The sequence below is a fragment of the Numenius arquata genome, chromosome 1, assembly GCF_964106895.1.
Source record: "Numenius arquata chromosome 1, bNumArq3.hap1.1, whole genome shotgun sequence".
NCBI classification, from domain to species: Eukaryota; Metazoa; Chordata; class Aves; order Charadriiformes; family Scolopacidae; genus Numenius; species Numenius arquata.
This window is the reverse complement of record NC_133576.1, coordinates 86,326,484-86,351,690: the sequence shown is the minus strand read 5'-3', so window position 1 is coordinate 86,351,690 and position 25,207 is coordinate 86,326,484. Positions and strand designations below refer to the sequence as shown.

The following is a 25,207-nucleotide window of genomic DNA, read 5'->3' as shown; positions in this document are numbered from 1 at the left end:
ATCTATGAGTTATTAAGTTTAAGGCTTACAAGGCAGTCAATTCCAATATGGCTCTGCACAATTATTGTATTGTAATATATTTAAAGGATTACAGTTTTCTTTTGTTACGTACTGTATCTATGTGCACAGATAGCCAGAACTACAGGACCAAATTCTGATTATATTGAAACCAACAGTTATTTTGCTGACAAGTCATTATTTCAGTTTAAAAATACAAGTTTTCACTCTGATATGAATTCTCAGTGATAAGAAATGTTATATTGGCATTTCTTGTCAGTGACTTATCTAACACAGTATCCTCTCATCTGCAGTGGTAAAAGGAGAGGCAAGTTAGGGAGGGCTTGCAAGCTCAACACCTCTGTGGTCTCCACTCCTCTTCTCTACCTCATTCCCCAAACATGAGAATAGAGATACTAGACAGCTCTTCCTTGCGTTTTGCATTTAGTTTCATCTAAGGACTTGCTTTAAATTTGTTTTTCCATATTCTTGGCAGCTCTTTAATACAGTTTCCCAAATGGTTTCTGGAGTTAAAATAAGCAAGCTGTTGTAACATTACTGGTAGCTTCATGATAAATTCTCTCGATTCTTATTTTTCTATTTGTGAAAAATAACTCTTCTCGGACAACAAAGGAAAGAGTGGTGAAATAGGAAAAAAACAAACAGAAAAAATTCTTTTCCATCAGTAGGGTTGTTTTCTGGGAGAAGTGGCATCCAGATTGAAGCTCAAAGGCAATCATTATTCCTTCCTCCTTAAAAGAAATATCTTTTGTAGCCCTCCAGCTTCAGCATGCTTTTGTCTCTTTCTTTATAAAAATGGTGACAACAATGGTGAGAAAATGAATGCAATTTTCCCTCCAAAGAGATGGTATGACTTAATTAAGAACTACAAATTACTGTGCAAATGAAAAACATTGCACATCTTACTGGGTAAGACTCAGGTCTTTCATCTATCAGGAGTGCCCTCCTTCTTGATATTAAATCTGCAATCTATAGTTTATTGTGTTGTTTTCCTCTAGAGACTAGGAGTTGTGTTGTTTCCTCCTTGAATGAGGATTTAAAAGAGGGGAATAGAAGAATTCCATTATAAGGTATTTATTTTGAGAGCTTATTTGTCCTTGTACCACAAGTCTAGAGTGGGTCTTGGGGAGAAGGACATATAATTTACATACTGCAAGTCTTACTGACCTCCGAATATGTTATCTTTCTATGGAATAGTTTCCTTTCTTGCAGCTCTGAGTATGGAAATAGGGTCAGGGGAAAAAGAGAGCATCAAATTCCTTAGAGACCCGACATATAACTGCTTTTTCTCAGATAAAAGGGCTAAAGAAACTGCAGGAAAAGCTTTCTTCCCTACCATTTACTGCTTGGGATGGGGAGCGTAAATTAGAGATTCAAATACAAAAGATTGCCTTTTTTTCCTTTGTGATATGAAAAGGATGAATCACATATTAAGCTTATGATGGACAGATTAAATAAGAGGAGCTTAATGGATTGCAGTGCTGCCTCAGAGATAGACGGAGTCATATTTAAGTCCAGCACTCTATCCAAGCAGTATTACTACACAGTAAAAATTTAATTAGCTTATTTAGTAGAAAAAAAACCCCAACATGTACTCGTCCTGCTTTTCAGAAATAATAACTCCTGAAATCTGTAAAAATGTATATACTTTAATTTAGCTTTAAGGTGACAGAGATTGGCAGGATGATATATAACTTACTATTTGTGTAGGCAACTATATATTGTTTTTATATAAATTTCATGTTGCTGTAACCTTGCTTGCTAAACAAGTAAATTTTTGTTATTTAGTTGTGTTTTCTATGTAGCCATTTGCTTTCTAAGGAAATGAGTGGTAATTCAGGTTTACATGACTTTTCACATCAGCTTTTAAAAATTTCAAGATACAAGATATTGAAGTAGAATTTCTTTCTGTCGCATGATGTCATGATAGGATATGGTCTTTCCTGCTCAACCACATTCAGAGGTCTGTGTATCAATGGTAAGCATAGCTTGGTTTTTTTTTGCTTGTACAGCCTGTCACAGTACCATGACCTTCAGGACTGAATAGTCTCTACTGCTTTGTAAATAACAATACATGGCAAAGAATCAGAAGCTTTGCTTTTGGTACTTGTCACAGTGAAAATGGTGAAATGCACTGAAATGTAATTTAATCAGTGGTAACCTGTCGCATTTGTCTGCAACAGGGGTGGAATTCAGTTCTCTAATCAGATGTCTGCGTTTAGGTGTTTAAGCTTCCCTTATATGTAGATTTAGTCATGGACCTTAGAGAGCTGTTCATTTGTCCATATGTAAATATGTCCTTCAGGATAAGAAGAACAGCCGTTCTTTAGTCTTGCACAATATACAAGGAATTTGGGTACATTGCTCACATGTTGGCATCTACATTGTAGACACCTGTGGTTAGGTGTCTGATCTGAAGGATTTCACCCTTCATGTCATGCTTCTGAGCCCTTCCCAAGAGGTTGTTAGTTTGAACACAAAAACTAGAAATCTATCATTTTCTAAGGAGAAATATTTAGCATATACACTGGATCTTCTTATAATGCTACTCTCTGCTTTTTCAAAGGTTATGTTGGACCACATGATCATCAAACCATAAACAAACTTAAAGTCTACTTGAAAATGAAGCCTTTTGCTTTTGCTGGTATCTGAGCTGAGCTCAAGTACTTAGGATAATGTTTTTTGATTGGTTGGTTTTTAATTTCTTGGAAATGACTGTTTTAATTTCAGAGATCTTAGGTACAGTTCAGACACCAGGAACTTGTGAAGATACATACAAACATTTGGGGAGCTCATAAAAAAATTAAAAATAAATAAATAAATATATATAATTAAAGTATAGAATTTGCATTTAGAATACATAATTTAAGTCAGATTGAGAAATATATACTGTTTAAATTTTGTCCTTCCAGACTAGAAAAGATAATTATCTCTAGTAAAACCAGGGTAGAAAAACTCTGCCAGAAAGCTTCATTGTTTTCTGAAACCTTCTTTCCTCTTTGTCATCAAAGCAGATGAGCCTTTTTCTCAGAAATCACACTAAATTTCCCTTCCCACTTTCAAGAATCTGAGAATAAGGGCAAGAAGAAAGTGAATACTCTGAGATGTAAAGAGATGTAAAGAGCCTATTTAAGGGAGGGCTCAGTAAGCTTTCAGAAAATCAGACTTTAAATATCAATTATATAAATGACTCTAAATATTATCAAATAGCAAAAGAAGAACAGATATCTTAAAGGTTCCCTTCCTGCTTATCTTTAATGTGTACATAAGGAAACAGATCAAAGACCATTCTGCCTTGCATGCTGAAAAGATCAGATGTCTCCTAGTATCTCCTCTTTTCTTGCAAGGTAGATATTGAAGTGCATAAAAATCCCAAGCAAACAATTGCCTTTAAAATATGTAAGCATACAATGCTTAAACATACTCTGTTTTCTAGGTTCTATTCTATTAAAAAATTTAAAACACTGAAACCAAACTTGTTGCATAAGTGAGAGTATCTCTTCCCAGCAGCCTGTGGTTTCTGGGCACTTCTCCTTTGTGAGAGGCTCACAGTAATCCTCCTTCTTTTTGTGTAAATAGTGGATTAACCAAAAATCAATAACTTTTTGATTCCATTGGACCCTGACTGCTGTAATCTGTGCTCTGGACTCCACAGGTTCATATTCACAGCAACAAAGTGCAATTAGGGGAAATAGCATGAACTCTGCTGAACCACTCAGTGCTGCAAATGGCTTGACAAAGTCATCTTTTGTAAAAATTGTTACTTGTACATACCGGTGTTTTGGAGAGTTTTAAATGATGGGCTCTTCTTCATTCATTTATCTTCACGGTAGGCAAATAATGGATTCAGTACATAGTCTCTTATGTAGTGCAATCTGCAACTATTACTTTAATAAGCAATCATGACAGGCAAAGTCAGTTGCATATGGCAGCAATAATAATGGTAATTATTTTTCTTTCTTCCCCTATAATTTAAAAACGTGATTCATTTGTCTTTACTGCAAGTGCAAATACTGAGGTTATGAAGTAAGTATGATATTTTGGTGCTGTGGTTACAGGCGACTGGATCTTGGTCATTTCAAGGTATTTCTTCTTTCAAAAAAGATACTGCTTTTGAAAATAATAGATGTTACTTGGAGCTCTTATGTACAGGTGGAATAAAGACTTCCTAATTTTAGGAAATCCTGCCATAGTAGAAAATACTCCTATCAGACAGACCAAATCTCCATCTGGAGATCTCCAGAGGCACCTGCCACTCTATTGGCTATAATGGAAATTCAAATGCTTCTATTAGGATAAATGAATTCCTATTTCTAGGTGCAGCAAAAGATGTGCCTGAATTTATTTGCAAGGAGTCCCATCTTTTACTGCTATACCACTGGACTGTTAGCTGATATACATGGAATAACATTTATTTTCTCCACAAAGAGCCGAAAACTGTCACTAATGGAAGTGACACCTATATCCTTTAAGTGAATAGAGACCACTACTTCATAAGACATTAAATGCAGGTGACAATCTAATTTTTCATTTACTACTGGTCATTATTATGGTGAGGTAAGCACTGTGTTTCACCGTGCCATGATTTACCCATTTGCTTGGCCACAAAAATAGTGAGGTGAGATTTTGGTTTGACACTGAATTGTCATACTAACAACTAAATTTTTCAGCTGTGTTTTTAAAGCTTTTGTCAATGTACCACAGCAGGGGCAAAAATAATACGTGTTTTTGTAAGAACTGTTCAAGCACATATTGGAAATGGTGATGAAATACATTACTTGAGTTCTCATCTGCACATACAAAGAACCATGTTTTTAAATTATTCATATGCAAGATGTCGCACTTGCAGTTGTGCTTCCCTTTGATCACTGATATCGTTTGTGCCTTCTTTAGTGTTATGATAATGATTTAATAGTTAAAATCCCTCTGCCTCTTAGAATAGTTCTGACTGCTGTATAAATCTAATGATTTATACATTCTGATGACTCTGTTGATGACTGAAATGCAATTTTGTCTCATGGAATGTGTGAATTCTCAAGAGTACAGCATTTAACAGTCTCAGATACTTATGGCCTTAGTTTGATATACTTTTCAGTAACACTCTCTTGGAGACCCACTTTCAAAACATTTTTTCTTCCTTTCTCTTCTTTATTTTTTTTTTTTTTTTGACATATTGTATCCTGCACTTTGCACTGTTCAATAACAGGTACCCCATACTGGTAATTGGGAAGCAAAATTTCAGTGCACTTTGTGCAACAGTCATTCAACATTCATTGGTTAGAATTGCTTTCAGCTGTGTTTGCTCCTAAACTGCCTATTTATTATTTTTGTTGCAAAAGGAAAGACTGCTTGTTGTGGCTTTGTTTTGTTTTTCCTATTACAAATCCATATCTAAATGTTAATTTTGTTTTAGATTTCGTTTTTACTGCATTCTTCACTTTCTAGTTTCTTCCAAAGTTAGAACAATCCTGCAGGTACAGAATAGCCCAGTATCTTGATTATGTTATTGTTTTTCCCAGTGATTTGTTGGCTCTCCCTTTCATATTTGATGTTCTGGCTCCTTTTTTAAATATTTTTATTTCTGGAGTTAATACAATGTTACAGTCTTTTTGAAATCAGTGCCACGGACAAAGTCCATCTTTGGCAAGGCACGATAGCAAAGCATTAGAGTGACGTGTCATATTAGGATATTCCTACTTACCAGAGAAGCCTATTTCATATTTGTTTCATATTTCATTTTTGACACATCTATGGAGAGCTGGCTTATCACACTGTATTTGTCTTGGGCTACCTCTGACTGCTAGCTACTCCTGAAAATATGTTAAATACTTGAGTATTACCTTTGCATGTAAGATATTGACATAATTTTTATAAAGGAATTAAACAGCTAGAAATGAGAGGGGAAATTATTTTCTGATTTTGAGCCTCATCTTTTTAAAATGCACTTTGACTTCCAACCTCAAAAATACTCATTAGAGTGCAGTATCGCTGATGCTTTTGTATCTCTTGAGAGTGGAAAGGTTTTCTTCACAGTTCTGTGTTGACAATGAAGGCATATGCCTTTTTTGTTGCTCACAAAGGCAGTCTTTCTATATTTGTAAGTCAAAACACTGAAAGCTATATGAACATTCTGAGATGACCATACGTCCTGGAAACTTATGTGCAAACTCAATCCTATGTATGGTTTACAGGTGGAAGGCAGAGAAGGAAAAAGTGATCAGGAGGACATGAAGTTGAGACGACATTTCCCAGTGCTGGGATGCTGAGGGGGGTAAATTTAGAAGAACAGGTCATCAGCCACATAGTCCTTTCTGTCTGTAATTTAAATAAAAACCCAATAATCTTTTTCTTGGTTTGTTTTGTTTTTCACTAACTAGCTTACCAAAGTTATTAAAGGCTAATCAGAGTCCCATTCATTTAGCACAAATGATCCTCATTTTTGTGTAGTATCTTTTTGAATAGGATTTGTGCTTCAATGAAAAGCTTTTGATTTCTCTTAATGTGAATAACAAAAGGAAAAGAGTGTACATTGTAGAGAGCTTTCTGGAACTAAGTTTAAGGTTCAAATTCGTGTAAAATTCTAAATGATGAGCTATTTAAAGAAAAAATTTAAATCCCTAACATTTGTATTTTTGCTATCTTTTCTTCTTCCATTGCTTATAAAACACTGCACAGTACACAGTGAGAAAACACACACATTGATGCAACAGAGAGATACTATCATTTCTTATCTATTTAGTGCAGACAACAGTGGCACAGAAAACAAGACAGCCATTTCTAGATACTTAGGTGGATAGTGACACTAACTGGAGTATTCATTACGGTGCAGATGCTCCCTACAAAAGCCTGTTTTGCACCTAAATTGCTTGCTGTTATAGCTGGTAAAAACCGCGTGTGTTAGGGTTTCTTAGCAAAACAGGAACATTGTTCTATCTTCTCGTTTTTACATAGAATATTAAGTGAAGGAGAGTTTTGAGATTTTTGAAGAGTTATAGGTATGACAAACAATATGATCCAGGGCACAGATTTTGTGATGCTTACTTTAGAAAATCTGATCTATTTTACTATTTGCAAAACTGTAGAAAGGAAATTATTTTGTCCTATTTATAATTTATTGTTTATGCTACTTGACTCTCTTAAAAATTGTTTTTTTATTTTATTTTTTAATACTTTCTTTCAAACTTCCCATTATTTTGGCTATAGAACTCAAGGAAAACAAGCAATTTTTTCCCCCTGCCTCATGGAAGTAGTATAAGTTCTGAAAGTGAAAAGGAGCTTCTAATGCCCTTTATTCCAAATCCTAACTTTGAAAAGGAAGGGAATATATATACAGCAATATAGAGATAGATATGATGACTAGAGAGTTCAAGAGGGCTTCAGGGCCCCAATGCAGTAGTCACAATGGTATTGCTCAACCTCTCATTAACTTCGGTGGGCTCCACAGAAGCATAGGAGATCAGTCTGTGAAGGCTGGACATTTTTGCTTTCTTCTATAATTTCATCAGAGAATAGTTGTAAGATGGATGCGTAATGTATGACAGAGGATAGATTGCCCTAGCTCATTTAGCTACAATCTGCTAACTACACTGGAATACATACACGTCCAGACTGTGAAAGGTGAATACCTGTTTGGGTATCAAATTGTAGTCATACTGCCTTGTGCTGTTCTTGTACAGCAGTAGAACTACTGTTTACTCAGTTTCTATACAAAATGTATTTTGCAGTGGGTTGCAGTTTGCTATAAAATATTTTATTCTAAATGTCTTCTGAAATATTTTAAGCTAGTTTGTTTTGCAAATATTTTATATGCAGCTTTGAATAAGCTTAACCTATTAAAAATGTTCGCTTAATCTTACGCAGAGAGTTTAAGAATTCAATCAGTCTTTCCATTTGAACTGTTTTTTCCAGATTTGCACTGTAAATTACTTTAACAGTAGTGATTCTGGAGGAAGCTGCATTAATTGAAGCTGTTATTTGCATCCAAGCAAATACCATTTGTGGAGGGTTGACCCTGGCTGGCTGCCAGATGCCCACCAAGCTGCTCTCTTACTCCCCTTCCTCAACAGAACAGGGGGAGAAAATAAGATTAAAAAGCTCATCAAGGTCACTGGAACAAGCTCCCTGGGGAAGCAGTCATGGCACCAAGCCTGTCAGAGTTTGAGGAGCATCTGGACGATGCTCTTAGTCATATGGTTTAGTTTTAGGTAGTCCTGTGAGGAGCAGGGATTTCGACTCGATGATCCTTATGGGTCCCTTCCAACTTGAGACAGTCTCTGATTCTATGATTCTGTTACATTAATAAAAGGTAGAGGAATATTCCCAAACTAGCACACTTGCAACAACACATTTGGTTAAAAGGGAAGAGAAATGTAGACTTTGATATAAAATGAGACTTTAAAAGATTTAAGTAAAGCAAGAAATCAATACTCTCATCGGAAGTGAAATCAAATCAGTGGTTTTAATTTATGAAATCTGATACATATCACAAAACAATCCCTTAGTTAGCTTCATTGATAATCTCTTCTGAGTAGAGGCTCAGCAGCTAAATAGCACATCAGGATGGATGGTACCAACAAAAATTTAAGAAGCAGCTTACTGTTCCTGTTAGTATTAATTAGTGACAGATATAGTCTGTCAATATCATAAAAACATTAACAAAATACTTTGTATGCACGCAAATTCATTAAAAAGAAAAAAAGAAAAGAGTGGAATAGTAACTGGAATTGCAGTAGGTACCATTAAGATCTAAGTGGCATGTAGAGTGACATAAAGTTTCACCAGTACTATGGAAATTACTTAGTGAGCAGTTCCTCTAAGATGATATATTAAGGGAATACGCACGATAACTCTACTGTGTGTACATCTGTATGTTAGTGCTGGCTGATCAGCACATTCCCTGAATTAGTTTACTGGGGGTGGATTCTCTACAGCAGCAGAGATCAGTTCAAAGATAATCACATTTCTGCTAGTGTTGATAAAAGGGAAAAACATTGCCTCTTGTCAGTCCAAGTGTCACAGCTGCGGAAAGCACTATTGGGGGTTTGGGGGATTTACTAGGTGACCTTTGGAGGTCCCTTCCAACCCAGGCTATTCTATGATTTTAGGATGATACTATGTGAGCTCAAACTTAATATTAAATGCTATGGCCGTGAAAACAGGTTGTTATCAACTGCAAAACATAAAGCATTAAGGAAACAGGCTTTGCCATTAGTGATCCCAAGACCATTTCTTAGAATATGTGCAATACTCACTTAGAATGTGTAATACTCTTAGAATATGTGCAAAACTATGATGTCTAAAACAAAACAGGTACCACAGCAGCACAAAACACTGCAGAAAGGAAATGCAGCAGTATTTCAGTGGTATGCAGTTAACTGCTGAGAGAAAAAAGTTGATGTCCACAGACTTCCTGGCCTGAAAAGTGATAGATCCTTTTGGAGCCTACTGAATGTTTCCTATTTGAGACAGGATTTGAGTCTCAGTCCTGGGATATCCTCCGAGTCAGTGGCCTGGGTACAGCAATACAGAGCAAGTCATTTGCTGCCGACATCATCATAATTTGTTGTCCTTGTCAGTCTGTACAATAAGCAGTGCATTCTGCAGGCACAAGAAATATCAGTCTGGAAAACAATCTGTTGCTCTGAAATCTTATAAACAGAAATCTGTGAGGGTTGTTTGTTGCCTAAAGAACTCATCTGCCTAGCCTTTCACTCTCTGTAAGTGTAGGAAATTGTAGAAAACAGCAACATAGTATGGTGCATTAAACTGCTTTTCACTCCTGTAATGTGCATGTGAAATCTGTGGATAGCATAAACCAGATTCGAAACTGTACCATATATTTTTAGGGCACAAATTTTGCTCAGCAAAGCCCTGGTGTTGTCTCGAGGGAGTCAGCCAGCCAGTGGCTGAAGAATCAGAACCAAAGGAGAAGTATATAATATGCATGAAGCCTCAGCAAAACTGTTCAGTGGATTAAAGAAAGTGTGAGAAACAAACTGTGCTATGCAATTTTTAATTTTAATTTGGTTGGTTTTTTTTTTTTCCAAGAGATAATACAAGCAAATGCAAATATGTCCTGGCAGATTATGGTTATTTCTTAGATTTTTGGTTAGGTTTGTTAAATGTGCTAGGTTCTCTCCAGAAAAAGAAATATTACATTGCTCTGTATTTAACTTTAATTTTCTAATATATTTAAAAAAAAACCTGAACAAAACAACAAAAAAAGCCTGATAAATATGCTGATTCTAAATTCATTCTAAAATAAGCACATCATTAAAAAAATTCATTCATAGAAGAAAACTTGTCAAGATTCATTACATGAATAACAAATTATAACTTTGATAGTAATATGAATGAATGGACATTTGTGCATCTCTTTGCAAGGCAGGTTAGTCACTACTTTTGAAAAATATTTTTCAAATTTTGTCTTTGTAACCAAACCAATCTTGATATATTTTATGAAACAGATGGTGCAGTCCCATTTAAACTTACTTTAATGCATCCATTTCTTTAAAAGACTTTCCAAGACCTTACATCCTAAAAGTAAGGTTATCTTATTTGTTGGCTTAAAACCAGCATACTTGCCAGTTCCTTAATGCTCATACATTTTCCTGTCTTTTGCCCTTCTTAACCCTTGTCTGTTTTTGATGGGCCTCATCTTTAAAAGCAGACAGATGAAAGTGTGGTGGAAGATCTAGACATTCTGCTGTCAAGGACACACGCTAAGTTATTTGCAAAGTTAATTATCTCCATCCTTGTCGGTCATACTTTGTAGAGAAAATGAAGATGCCTCTTTCTCTTTCCTACCCTGGAGCTGGTGATAATTGTAGGGAGTGCTATTCTGATAGCGGGACATTGATGAGGCACCTCTGCTTCCTCTTTTCCCTGGGCTTTTTTTGTCTCAGGGACTAGTTCAGCTTGATCTATAGACTACCACACTGCACTGACATAAACAGCTGTAGGAGAAAAAAAAAACCTCAAACAACAAATAATGAACTGGATCTGTAAAATACTTGTACAGAGAGCCCAAAACCACCCCTGTTATCTATAATTTCTTAGACATAAAATATACACGGTAGGTTTTTCATGGATGATAATGTTTTTATTAGAAGCTTCTCTTCTTGTAACTTGCTTGTCACTTCAATTGAGCAAAATCATTAAAAGTAATCATTATCCATATCTAGTGTTACTTGACATCTGATTACCATATAAAAGCCTCTGTGAAAACTTTTGCCTCAGTTGCAGTGATAGCGCAAATAAAGTTTGCCTTGGTTGCAGTGGAAATGCAAATAATGAACGACTATGATAAAGTCACAGTGATAAGGTTGAAAGAGGTTACAAAGTTCTTATTCTGTTACTTTAAACTCTAATTTCTTTCTTAACGTTACTGCTTTGTCCTGACTCTGCCTTTTGACAGAACTGTTTACTCAGGTCTGTGCTAAATTTGTTCTGTTTGAGCTTTAGTGTCAAAGCACAAAGATCTTTGCACACAAAAAATTGCAGCACAATATGTCAATAAATAAAACAACTCTACTTTTTAGAGAGAATATGAGAACTTCTATATCAGACCTTTACTGCAGTAAGGCTACTGTTCATAACACTAGCCATCGTTACTTTATTTCTTCATCCCTTGATTTACAACCCTTGTAATATGCAGAGATGTAACAATCTGCTTTCCATGTGAGTCTCATACTGACTTTAAACAGTTAGATATCTTCATAACCCTAGAGTATGACATCCAATAGTGTCATGGAAACACTTCAGGAAGTGCTTTTATTTATTATAATAATTTAATCTATTCTGTCTGTTCTCTACATTCCATTTGACTGCTGCTATCCTCTATGTTATCCTTTGCTAGAGGTCCTTCTCTAAACCTCTGCACTTCTGTGCCACAGTCCAACATTTTGTATCTAGTACATACTTTGTTGTAGCTGTCAGCTTTTCCTCATTCTTCCGTTTAAGAACTCCTTCACAAGCTTTTTGAAGCCTTGTTTGAAGTGCTAGCCATCTGGTTCCCTTACAGTTCAGCTGCAGTTAGTGTCTCCTGTAACAGCTCCCTTAATTTCTGAAATACATCCTGTTCTTGATTAATGTGAATGTTCTTGACTTGCTCTCTTTCTTCAATTGTAGATTAAAGCTTTGCCTCTATACTTCTATTTTTAGCCCTTTGTGTGATACTGAAAATATGTCAGTAAATGCTACTGTGGAGAGCTTGGTCTTCAGATTTCTTCCAAACAGCTTAAATATTGTAATGTTGTCTCCAGAGCCTTTTTTTTTTTTTTAAATCTACATGTGCCAATAATACTCGTTCCTCTCCAGCAATGATGGATACTAAATGCAGTTCATTGGGAACTCTACTCACTCTTGCTGGAGGTCTGCCTAAAGGCATGAATGGCTTAATGTACTTCTGTGTCTGATTGATTCAATTGACTTCTCTTTATGTGACTAGCCTCTGAGTTTAAAGAGAGAGTACGTTTTTGCTGAAATCTGTATGCCCAGTTCCTGGACTCTGGAAGTGCTTGAGCACTTCACGCAAGTAAGAAGGTAGGTTCTTTTCCTGCCTTTAAATTTCTGGCAACTTATCAGAGAAGGATCAATCTGAAAAGCTAGCTGTCATGTACCCTCTTTATTTAAAATGTTCTGCTTTCCTTGACAGTCCTTTTAATGTTTTTAACTCTGTTATGGTCAAGGAGACATAAAGCCTGTGATCAGGAAGACATATGGCTTACACTGTGCAAGGCTGGTGAAGGGCTATGCAGACATTGGGAACCTGAACATTGGGAACCTGGGAATTTCAGGAATATTTATTTTCTCAACTGTTACTATTAGGAAATGGGCCACTACAGCTAGGAGTCAAATGAGCAGTCAATGTCTCCTGAAATCCTTGATATATTTGCAGTAAAGAATATGTACTTACTGAGCATTGTAAAAGGACTACCAGATAAGCCAGAATATGAACTACAAAGTACTTAAGATCCTTTTGGAGACAGTCCACTTTTTTGTTCATGCACAGAATTCCATGTATTTAGTCAAAAAGACTAAGATCAGAAAGAATTTATGGTGTTCAAGTCAATATTAAGCATCTCCTATTAGAAGTTCAATAGCTACAGGCTCTAATTGGAAAAATACTAAGAATGTCCCGTCATGATATTTTAATTCCAGTTAATACTGCAAAAAAATTAGCATTGTTTATCTAGATATCACTGGAATACTGAAAAAAAATCACTTGTGAAAGCCTTGATTGCCAAGGATCACTTAGTTACTACATATAATATTATGAGTGCATTTGCTATTGCTCATATTTCTTATACTGGCATTCTGATCAGGTTCTTCAAGAAAACACCCATTATGTTTGATTCTCCTTCGTCCCTTTTAAGGAAGTCTTGTTTGGGGAAGTTGCTAAGATCAGAGTGTAAAGATAGGATTTAGCTGGTGAAGTGCGGACATCTCCATTTGGATAGTTTTCAAAACATACTTTTATAATGTTGGAGGGACAACATAGCAGGGCATAAGCAATCCAGGAGGTTCCTGGAATGTGTTCGTAATAACTTCCTTCTCCAAGTGACAGAACCAACAAGGAGAGCTGCTATGCTGGACCTTGATCTCATGAGCAAGGAGGGGCTGGTGGGGAAAGTGAAGCTCAAGGGCAGCCTTGCCTGCAGTGACCATGAAATGATGGAGTTCAAGATCCTTAGGGCAACAAGGAGGGCCCACAGCAAGTTCACTATCCTGGACTTCAGGAGAGCAGACTTTGGCCTCTTGAGACGTCTACTTGGCAGAGTACTGTGGGATAAAGCCCTGAAGGGCAGAAAGCCCCAAGAAAGCTGGTTAATATTCAAGGATCCCCTTCTCCAAACTCAGGAGCGATGCACCCCAACAAAGAGGAAGTCAGGCAAAAATGCCTGGAAGCCTGCATGGATGAACAAGGAGCTCATGGGCAAACTCAAATAGAAAAAGGAAACCTACAGAGGGTGGAACCCAGGACAGGTAGCCTAGGAGGAATACAGAGAAATTGTCTGAGCAGCAAGGGATCAGGTTAGGAAAGCTAAAGCCCAGGTAGAGTTACATCTGGCCAGAGCAGATCAAGGGCAGTAAGAAAAGCTTCTACAGGTACATCAGTGATAAAAGGAAGACTAGGGAAAATGCAGACACTCTCTGGAAGGAAATGGAAGACCTGGTCACCTGGATCATCTCTTGGATGACTGTAGTTAAACTCTGCAGGAGTTACAGACAGACATTTGTATTTTTGGTGTCAAGAATTAAGTAAAACTAAACCAAACATAATAGTCAGTTTGCCTGATGTATCCTGAGGGCATACATGTGAAGAGGTCACCTCAAAATACTTGTCAGAGAATTATTTTAATACACATCAGTGCAAATATTTGTATATTCCTATATAGGAAGGCATCTCTTTAGTTAGAAGCATTTGGGGGACAGAAGTTTTATCAAGAAATGATGGTGTATGAAAACCTAACAAATAATAAAAATGACAGCTTTAGGGAATTCTGAGAAAGCTTTTATTTGGATGTTTTAATAAGAGAAAAAATATTGGTTTTAAATGACAGTTTTATTTGAAAAAGTTGTTTTAATGTCATCTACTTTTCACTGCTGCCTTCTGTTTCCTTTTTCATTCAGTTTCTAATTTTCCCTAATATTGCTTTTCAACATGAAGGAATAAACCCCTCTAGAAATAAATGACTGAACAGAAACAAAAATCTATTTAACATTTTTCTTGAAAAAAACGTGAAAATATTAATAATTGGAAAATATGAACAAATAAGAAGCTATGGATATTTAAATTCTATTTTATCTTTTATTTGAGGTTTGTATAATAGTTTCTCTTAAAAACTCCCCCTCCCCCCAGCCATTCTTTTGATTTTTTATTCCATATTCAGTTTTAAAAAGACATAATTGAAGATTTTTAATTTTGATGAATTGGCATATTTAGCCCCATCTTATAATGAATTACATGTCAGTATAATTACCTCTTTTGTGTGTTTTGGTTATTATTTTCAAATAGCAGTACCCTGTATTTCCTCGAACATTCCAGAATATTCAGTTGAAGGCCATGTGAAAAAAAAGCTTTCTATGATTTTTGTGGGAAAGATCCCAAATAGTTGTATTCTTTTTCTGTTTTTTTTTTTTTTAAGTAATATTCACAAGAAAGCTATTATTGTTCTCCATTGGGATATTTTATTTGATGCTGAGACTTCGTTAGTGTTGTGTATGAAATTCACACAATGTGCTGTCAGGATATTTTCTAGTGCTTTTGAAATTCTGACTTTCAGTTTTCTTTCATCTGCTGTGAGTTATGAATCTTTTCAGTTTGTTCATGGCTTAATTATTTGTCCTTTGTGTTCCGCCAATTTGCCTGTTTACTCAATTCAGATTCAAATTCTTCTGAACTGTCTAACCTGCATGTCAGACCTTTAACCATACTCTCTAGGTCCCTTGAATACTTACCTGTCTCCTTATGCACAATATAAAATTTTCTACCTTAAGCTTTTCCTTAGCCTAATGTGAGAACTGATAGTATTACTCCCAGTGGTGCCTCTTCATCTTTTCCTGGAAATGCTGTTCCTCATCCCCTGCACTCCAGTTGTCACCAGGTTCTCATCATCAGTAAATCCCATTACTCTTCATTCCTTCTTACTACAAACAGCCTTTTCTTGGGTTTTTTTTAATCCTAATTTGTAGGATTAAATGCAGTTTTTCTCATGCCAGCAGTAGGCAACAGCTACAGAGCACCCTCCTGGCTCAGATATAACTTTGAAATTGTGGGCAATGGAAAATTAAGGGGAAAGAAGTGTTTCTTAAGAACCTAGAAAAAATGTTTCTGGGCATAGAGGCCTGTAAAATAATAAATAAATAAATAAATAAATAACGTGGAGCAAGTGGAATATATTCTTTTTCCTCTTTAGTGGTCTTAGACGTTATTCATAACAAAATCCCTCAACAAATTTTCAGAAAATATTTTAGCATTTTTAACTGCTGACAATTCATGTAATACCAAAAAACCAGTCTTATTCAGTTGCTGTTGTTGCTACTAAATAAGTTAATTTTGCTGTCCTTTGTCTAAATGAGCCTGAAAATGTTCTGAGAATATGGAAGAAGCCTGTTTTAAGAGGAGAATTCATGGGAGTATGTAGATTTTGTGGATTCTGATTGCAGTAGTGAAATTTAGAGGATATGTCTTGTAATACTTTAAAAAGTGTTTTAGACAATTTTTCTGATTAAAAAAAAAGTCTGTTTATAGGGACCAGCACCACAAATTACAGGAAATTATTTTCATTACTGTATATTATTTCTATAATTTATAATTAAAAATCTCATTTGATTACTTTCAAGGATATTGTCTATAAGATATTCTGGTATTGTGGATCAACATGGAATGTCATCTGTAGAACCTGAGATTATGTTCTTTACCTCTATAATTCTATATTTTACAGGAATGGGTGGCTCTGGTGAAAAGCTTAATTTTATAACATTATTTTTAATGCTTCTCAACTTCTTTCTCTTTTCCCCTTCCTCTCTGTCTCCCTCTCTCTTTTGTTTGCCATTGTATTTAAAATAATGTTTCAAGAGCTACAATAATTATTTTTGAGTCTTACCTTTATTGCCTTCTAACTTGTATGACAGTTCCATTATTCAGAGTGTGAAATATGCAAGTTCCTTCAGGATAGGAAAAAACTATATTGGCATTATGTGTATTTCTAGAAGAAAAATATTGCATGAATAGCTATCATTACTTTGATATTGAAAGGAAACTTGTAGCCTGGCCTCAAGCCATCGTGAGTCATTTCAATTGACTGCTGATACTTTCCCTGTAACAAAGGGAAAAAGGCACCTCTAGAGGCAATTCAGACTTGAGATGGTGTGAATCATACTCTAGAATGTCTCACTTTTCTATTTTGGCATCCTAGAATGACCACAGTCCAAACAGAGATATCTTTCTTAGATATATGTGGTCAAAGACAGAATCTCATTCATTGTGGGCAACACCAAATTCTGTTTTCTTCTGTTCATGTGGACCTTAGGTGGTTATCTTTCAAGAACAGATTGACCACTAAAGTTCTGTAGGTTTTTAAAACCTATTAGCAGCTCCTCAGACATGTAAACTTCATTAAAAATCCCTGATGAACTGATTTCCTGGGAGTAATTTGAGAGTACTTAATTAACTCAGAATATATTTTCTTGACACAAAGCCTTAGCAGAAATACTAGTCTTAATGATTCCCATCTGACAGACATCTTTTTTCCTTATTCTTGTTTGCAGAGTCTTTTGTAAACTGTTTTGGGGTGATTTGGAGGGACAAATAGGCAGGAGGAGATTGCTTTTACACAGCTCTGATCTCTACGCAGTATGGGACCCTAGTTAACTCAGGACTGCTGAGATAAGAAAACAGTTTTTTAAAAATAATAATATTCCATACTACATCCTGTGATTCCAGTGAATTAATTACAATGGAGAGGAAGAACAGGATTGATATCACATTAGATAACTTTTGCTAATACGTTGGTTGTTACAGTGCTTGCCCACAAAATATAAAACCTCAGTTCTAGGTGACTGTAAAGCTGGGAAAGAATGAACCCAAAAGTCATTCTATAAGAGCTTGGGATTCTGTAAGTTGCAAATGAAATAGATAGAATGACTGAGTTTAAAAAAAAAAGAAATCATAATATTTATAACAATGAAAGTTTAAAATAGCAATCCAGTAAAGTATTTATTTATTTAGAGTGGGACAAGTAATCTGGTTTACAAGAAAGAATACTTTAAGTATGGAAAAAGAATAAGCAAAGAGAAAATGTGTCACTCCACTAAGGTTTTTGTACAGTTTAAACCCTATTCACCTAAAAAGTTGTCACACAAATGGGCTCTTCTTTACGAGAAGGAATCTAACCATAGTCCTGTGTGCTTTGCTGCCAGTGACATTACGTGGTCATTTCCCATGTTACTGAAGTGCTTTAATCACCTTACAAAGGTTTTTGACATTTTAAATTAACATACTGCCAAAAATGATAGAAGCCATTCATACACAAAAGCTCTGTAGGTAGCATTTTTCTTTTTCAAAAAGCGAACTGAAAAAATTAGGGATATGGAAGCAACTCTGCTGAGAAGTTAATTATTTTGAACACAAAATGTATCTGAATTGTAGAAACTGTCTCTTATTTAAATGTCAGGAAACAAGAGGGAAAAATGAAAAAATGCAGTGGGGATCCAAATCAAAATAGGTAAATAAAAATGCAAAGTCTATTGGAAATAAGGGACCTGATTGTAGACTGTTGGTAGAAAGTTCAGGGATTACATGGAATTGCCAAAAGTCAAGCTGACTTAAACTTGCAGAGAATAGTAAACCAAATAGTAACAAAAACCTTCAGCAAGATTAATAAAAGACAGTTAGCGAGAACTGAGCTTTGGTACATCCATTTCCACTAGCACAAGTGATGTTGAATAATGAACATAAGGGTGAGTGAATTATGGGAATGAGGTCATGGAAATAAAATGTAGATAATCAAGATCAAATAAAAAAAAAATTAAGCCTCATTTCAGACTTCTTTATACATAAAAGATGGATCAACTTAGGGAAAAATGGGGAGGAAAGGAGAAAACAGAAATTGTGCTAAGAGACAACATGACTTTATAGAAAGCCTGTCATGACAGAGCAACATAATATCTTGTCAATATTCCAAGCAAAAAACATGTAGAATCTTTGCTTGAAGGATTATCATGGAATGATTTCTGGGTGTAAGATGGTCACTAAAATGTTGTACGAGTTGTTTGCCTTAGTTGAAAAGATAAGGATTATAGAGATTGTCATTAAGAAATTAACTTTAAAAAAAAAGAAAAAGAAATCTGTGCCATCTTTGTTTAAAGAGCAGTTATTAGGCTGGAGGAAGATTACTAGGAGAGTTCCTGGAAGGTTGGCACTGCAGTCAGTATTAAATGATATTGGCTTAAAAAGATGGTGTTTTACAAATTCAGAAATGGTATGATTTGGCAATGAGAAACAAGTTAGATCATATAGAGACACAGCTAAGTGATTTAAGGGCCTCAGTAAGAGAAATAGGATTAAAAATACAAGTATGAAATGTAAGCTTGTGCATAAGGGACAGCCTTCCAGTTAGAATTAAGAAATTCTATGAGTTTGAAGCACATCAGCTGGAAGCAACTGAGAAAGGTAGTACCTGGGTCTGGTAACTGATCAAAAGATGAATTTGAGCCACCTGTATTCCCCAGCAACTTAAATTCATAGAAGGCTTATTATCTTTGGCACAGCTATAGATTCAGAGACAGATTCTTATCATGCGTTCATCTTCTTCACAGTTATTTTCTATATAATATATAAATAAGATGACATATACATTCAGGGAAGGGTGGAACTTCACTGTCTGTTTTAAAGCTACTTCAAGTTTAAATATTCTTTCAGAATTACAAACCGTATAAAAATTCCATATGCTATTTCTTATAGCTTTTTATTTTTATAACTTATTTTATAAAAGCTTGAATATTATTATTATTAATGTAATGATATATATCAGTGTGATTGGTGAAACTCTGGGTAAACATATTAACTGATTATTTGATGAACCCATTTGCCCTACAGAATTACTTTCAACATTTCCTAATTGTTTTTCAGGTTCTACGTTTAATTTTAACATTTTATATTATTACAAGGAAGAAATGGTGGTGTAAATTTTATTTTCAGTTATTTCTCTTTTACTTAAATATTTAAATATTTCCAATAAATATATAAATATTAAACTGTTTTGTTCTATTCTAAAGTTGGTTATAATTCCTGAAAATAAGAGATTACAAATCTTTTATCTGCTTTTCCACTATTAGCAATGAAAAAAAGTTCATATTCTTTTTTTTTTGAAACTCAGGAAATTACGATGGTGTTATTTTTGAGGAGCTTTTCATGCAACCAAGAAGATAATAATGGCTGGGACTTAGAGAAAAATCAATACTACTTTAAAAATGACTGTAATAGCATCTTTCACATTCTGTTGAATGCTTTTGAGATGCCGTTGATGAACTGATTTTATCTCAGAGTTTATTGCCTTGACAGAATCAATAATCCTACTATTAGCAAATTCAGTAAAACTTAAAGGCTCAGATTATTCCCCAAACTTCACACACACCCCTAAAATATATAAAAAGTTTTTATTAAAATTGATCTCTTGAACAGGTGTGTAGATTTATTTTAAACACTTTCTGCTCTATTGATATTTTTATATGTAATTTCACAATTACATAAGTAAAAAAGGTAGAATTGAACCTTAAGGAATTTCTTTTCCCTCCAGTGAACTTTTCATAGGAAAGAATTGCAATCAGAAATGTCTCATAAAAGCTTTATATGGCCATTTAATTTCTTTTGCTGTGCTGGTGGCCATGAACATTTTAGTCTGTAGGAGTGGTGAAATTTGGGGCACATTTCTTGTAAAAGTCTTGTAAGTGATGTGAGACTTTGCAAAATGAAAAAACAAGGAAATCATCCTGGTTTTGTGCCATGTGTTGGTAAGCCAATATATAATTTTTTCCTAGCTGAATACTGTCTAAAGACTTCAAAATAATAACCTTCTTTTTTCTTTGTAGAAATAAAATGAACATCCAAGTAAAAAAAATTGTCTTAAACTCCCAAGGTACTTTCCAACACTTAATTGTTTGGTTAAGCAGTTTTGAGATGGAAAAAAAGTGCAAACAGGCTTTGAATAAGATGTTTAAGTATTTATCTCTTGTGTCTTTTGCACTTACATCAGGCTCAATCAAAGGTTTGTCTTTCTCTCCCCTTATTAAATATAAAGCTTAGTAAAAATGAAAAGGATTAATTACAGTATCTACTTCCATTTACTATGGCATTCAATGATTCTTTTATTTTTCAATGAATTATGCTTAATATAAATCTATTTTTTCAAAAGCTTATATAACTACTAATTATGAATTTACTTTTACATAAAAAATATCGAAACTGCAATTCTGAAGTAATAGTTTTGAATGATGAATTTCTCAACTGTTGGAAATTCATTCCAATATTATAATGAATACTATACTGAAAAAATATTTAGTAGTAATCTTTCTTTTGATTTATTAGCAATTATTCCTTAGACATAGATTTACACAACATCAAGTATCAGCATTTATGAATGTCAACTATTCTTACTTAAAATAATTTTAAGTGTTTGTCTTTTAAGATTTTTCAAACTGCTGGTGAATTTTTTTGTTTATAAAAAATGCATGAGCTTCATTCAGAAATCCCTTTGCCACTGAGTGCTTCCAAACTACTGGTTTGTAAAATTAGCATAGCTTAAAATGACTAGTTTTGCAGGATATTCTGAAGAAGACCCCTAAATCTGAAATAAAAGAAGGGAAATAAAAAAATTTATTTTGTAATATTGTTTGTTTTAATAAGTGCTGATCATCTTGCACATATTGTTACCTGTGTTGGAATAAAAATTACTCTGATAGATCTATATAATCACACTACCTTTATCATATTTTTTTTTCTTGAGATATAGTATTTGACTTGCTATTTCACTTTAACACATCAGTTATTGTTAGAAAATTCAATTAATATAATTATTGTTTTTATTTTTAAAAATGTGAATATGAACCCAATATTTATGAAAGAGCATGCAGTTTCTTGCTTCTTTATCATAGTTGTCTACTGTTAAGAACATACTTTGTGTTTGTCTTTAATTTCTGATTTTAATGGAAGTTTGAATTAAACTGTATTCAGTAAGAAAACATAATGTGTGTGATAAGAGGCAATGAAGGACAGTGTTCTTAACACAAATTGGAAGACTGTAAATTATGGGTTCCTTATTGTGGAATTTGGTTCCTTGTCTGTCTGTAAAGTTTTGATCTCTTTTGCCATATATTTTCATTTAAGTTTAGTTCTGTAGGTACCATCATTTAGTTTAAATGTATGTGGTGTTTACTCCATAATGATTTATATTAACAATTCTTTCCCCTTCCTTTGGTTTGTTTGCTGTTCTGAGATACTGTTTTTCATATTAAATCTCTTTGGATTGTGAATTTTGTCTTTCTGCAGTTTGAATTTCTGTTGGGGCTTTTGGTATGGATGGTATAATTCAGAAAGCAGTGACTGTTAACATAAAGGTAAAGGACCGTTGCTGGGTTCTCTCCAGTAGTTCCTTCTCTCTTTTGTACTGTGATTCCCAGAACTGGACCCAGTACTCCAGATGTCACCTCATCAGTATTGAATAGAGGGGAAGGATTACTTCCCTTTACCTGCTGGAAAGACTTCTCCTAACGCAGCCCAGGAGACTCTTGGTAGTCTTTGACACAGGGGCACATCACTGGTTCATGTTCAAGCTGGTGTCCACCAGGACCTCCAGGTCCTTTTCTTCCAAACTGCTTTTTACCTGGTCAGCCCCCAGCCTGTACTAATGCCAGGGGTTTTTCCTCTCCAGATGCAGGACTTCGCACTTCCCTTTGCTGAACTTCTTCAGAAATCTTTGCTGAATAAGATTCCTATCAAGGACTCTCCAGCCTATCAGTGTCCCTCTGGAGGGTAGCAAAACCCTCTGGTATACCAGCCACTACTTGCAGCTTTGTCTCATCAGCAAACTTGATGAGGGTCCACACTGTCCCATCATCTAAATCATTAATAAATATTTAGCAGGATTGGATCCAGCATTGATCCCTGGGGTACACCTCTAATTCCTGGCCTCCAACTAGACTTTGAGCTACTGATCTCTACCCTTGATGCCTGGCTGTTCAACCAGTTCTCAGTCTTCCTCAATTGTCATTGATTATAGAATCCTCTAACAGTGTCATTCTCCTTTTATTATAATGAAGTTCTTCTGTTTAAGTGTAAAATGTTCTCACCAAAAATCATTGCATTTTACTATTGCTTTTCTTAGATTTTTTTTTTTTCTTTAACTTATGTTTTGGAGCAGGGTATTGCTGTGAGTTCACGGAGTTCACATAGGCATGTTTTGGCAATGTATTTAATTGCACTGTATTATTAGAAATGCATTCCACATACTTAGACAATAAATAGCATGTACTTGACCACTAATTGTAACTAATTTAAATTTTATATAAATAATTTAGAACTGGTTAATATAGATATTGCACCTTCAAAGAGGAAAATATCTGGATCAATCTTCAATATTTAAACTCCCAAACTAATAACTGTTCATAACAATTGCAGCTCCACCTCTCCAGTCCACTGCACTCCTGTCTTTCCAAGAAAAAGAGAAAAAACAACAAAAAAACCCCTATCCAATTTCCAGTGCATTAGTAATAGAAAATACTGAAAAGTGTCCTCAAGAAGTGTTTAATAAAACAGTTGTCTCTGCAATATGCTATCTGACAGGAAGAGGGGAAAAAATGCATGCCCAAGCACAGTTCTCTCTTAAAAATATCCAGATAAAATTGTTATCTTAAAAAGACCTTTATTACAGTGGTCACAGAGAACAGTCTATTGCTGTATTGTTAGCAAGAAAAAATAGTAGAAAATAAATAAGATAGTGAAGCTATTATTAAAAGATCTTTGAAAGTATTCAAACTGAAAAATCATTAATTCAATACTTCATGCTCCCAAGTTTTCATAAAATTTACATCTGCTTCAGCAAAAGAAGGGAATTGGATTCTTGTCATGCAATTTTTCCATTATTTTTAGCACTGTTTTTTATGCTTTTTTAATACATCTGGAAGCACCAAGAATGTAGGTTTCATTTTGCATATGTTTTTAATGGTAAACCAAACTGTAGTGAATCCTGAGGTGGTATCCAAGCTAACCAAGGTATTGCCATCAGCGGCAGCTTGCAGAGTAGTATGCAAGGATATGGGCATGACATTCCCAGTACAGCACACCTTCTAGCATAAAGGCACAGCATAAAGTCATGGGAAACGGTGGTGACAGAATATTGAGAGGTGGGAAAAAGGACGCCTGTCCAAGCAGTGCACTTGCCAGTTTACCAGCAGTACTCTTTGATATAGAGTTCGGAAGATCCCCCAGGATGTTTCTCAGCTGTCCTAATGACACAGTTTGACAGAGTAGCAGAGATCTGCAGGTACTTGGCAAGAAATCAGTTGGACCCTTAACTGACTCCTCTGCCTCATCCACCAGCTCTCTATAAGTTTTCAATTACCGTTCAGTGTAATGCAGTCTTTACCATTCAATGTAATGCAGTCAATTACCATTACTATAATGGAGTCTACACATATTTTTTTCTAACTATCTTAGCTGACTGAAACAAGATTTGTAAAATACACTGACAGAGTGGGATAAAGCACACCATGATCTTCATATAGTTCTTTGGGGGAAAGTAGTTACGATAATTTTTTTATTTGGTATACATCTGTATTCCACCGCATTTAGAAACAAAAATGTTCTACCATTTATCTTAGGTCTTTTCAATAATTAATACTGTCTTTAGTACTATCTTGTAAAAACCCAAATGTATTCAGGCTTTTTTAAGAAAACGTTAAAGATCATTTCCTTTTTCATCTGCAAATGATTCTCTTTTTTTAACCCAGAACCTCATCTAACTAGGTCAGCTGCGGTGCCAAATACAAGTAATGATAAATTTGGCAATTATCTGACATGTTCAAGGGAAAAAGGAACCATTTTCATTTTTGCATGTTTGATTGTCTACAGGAATATGTTCCCTTAGGGTGCGAAGGACTACACAGGGTTATCTTTATCTCTTCCTGTAGTTTTATCATAGTACATTGATTAGAATGCTATTCATGACTTTTCCTTCTTTGGAACACAGGAAACAGCATTCAGTGGTCCAAAAAAGTCTCACGCCAATGTTTCTTTGTGCTTGTTTATGAATCTGACTGTGTATCTATCTTGTTTCGTTAGATTGTTCTATTACATATCCAGCTGACCTGGAAGGCAGCAGCCAACATAAACAAGCTGACTTCTTCCCAGCTGCCAAACCATGACCTTTTTAATAGAATGTAGTAAACAAAACTTGCAGTAACTATAAAGCAGTCTGGAAAAGCAAAACAAAACACACACCCCCCTCAAGAAAATAGCTGCTGTATTCATCACAACAATTGAATAATTATTCTCATCCATCTTTCTCATTTTACCCTGTCTGATCTCCACTACAATATAGACACATTGGTTGTTTTCTATGTGAGATGTAGGCTGTTTGCCAGGATCAAGTTTTCTTTTCAGATGCTCTGATGTCACAGCTCAAGATAT

The 25,207-nt window shown here is 35.0% G+C and overlaps 1 protein-coding gene across 1 annotated transcript in view; it reads left to right on the top strand.

Moving 5' to 3' along the window:
* Window positions 1-25,207, top strand: part of GPC5 (glypican 5) — a 727,404-nt gene that overhangs the window by 254,139 nt on the left and 448,058 nt on the right. The window lies entirely within an intron of this gene.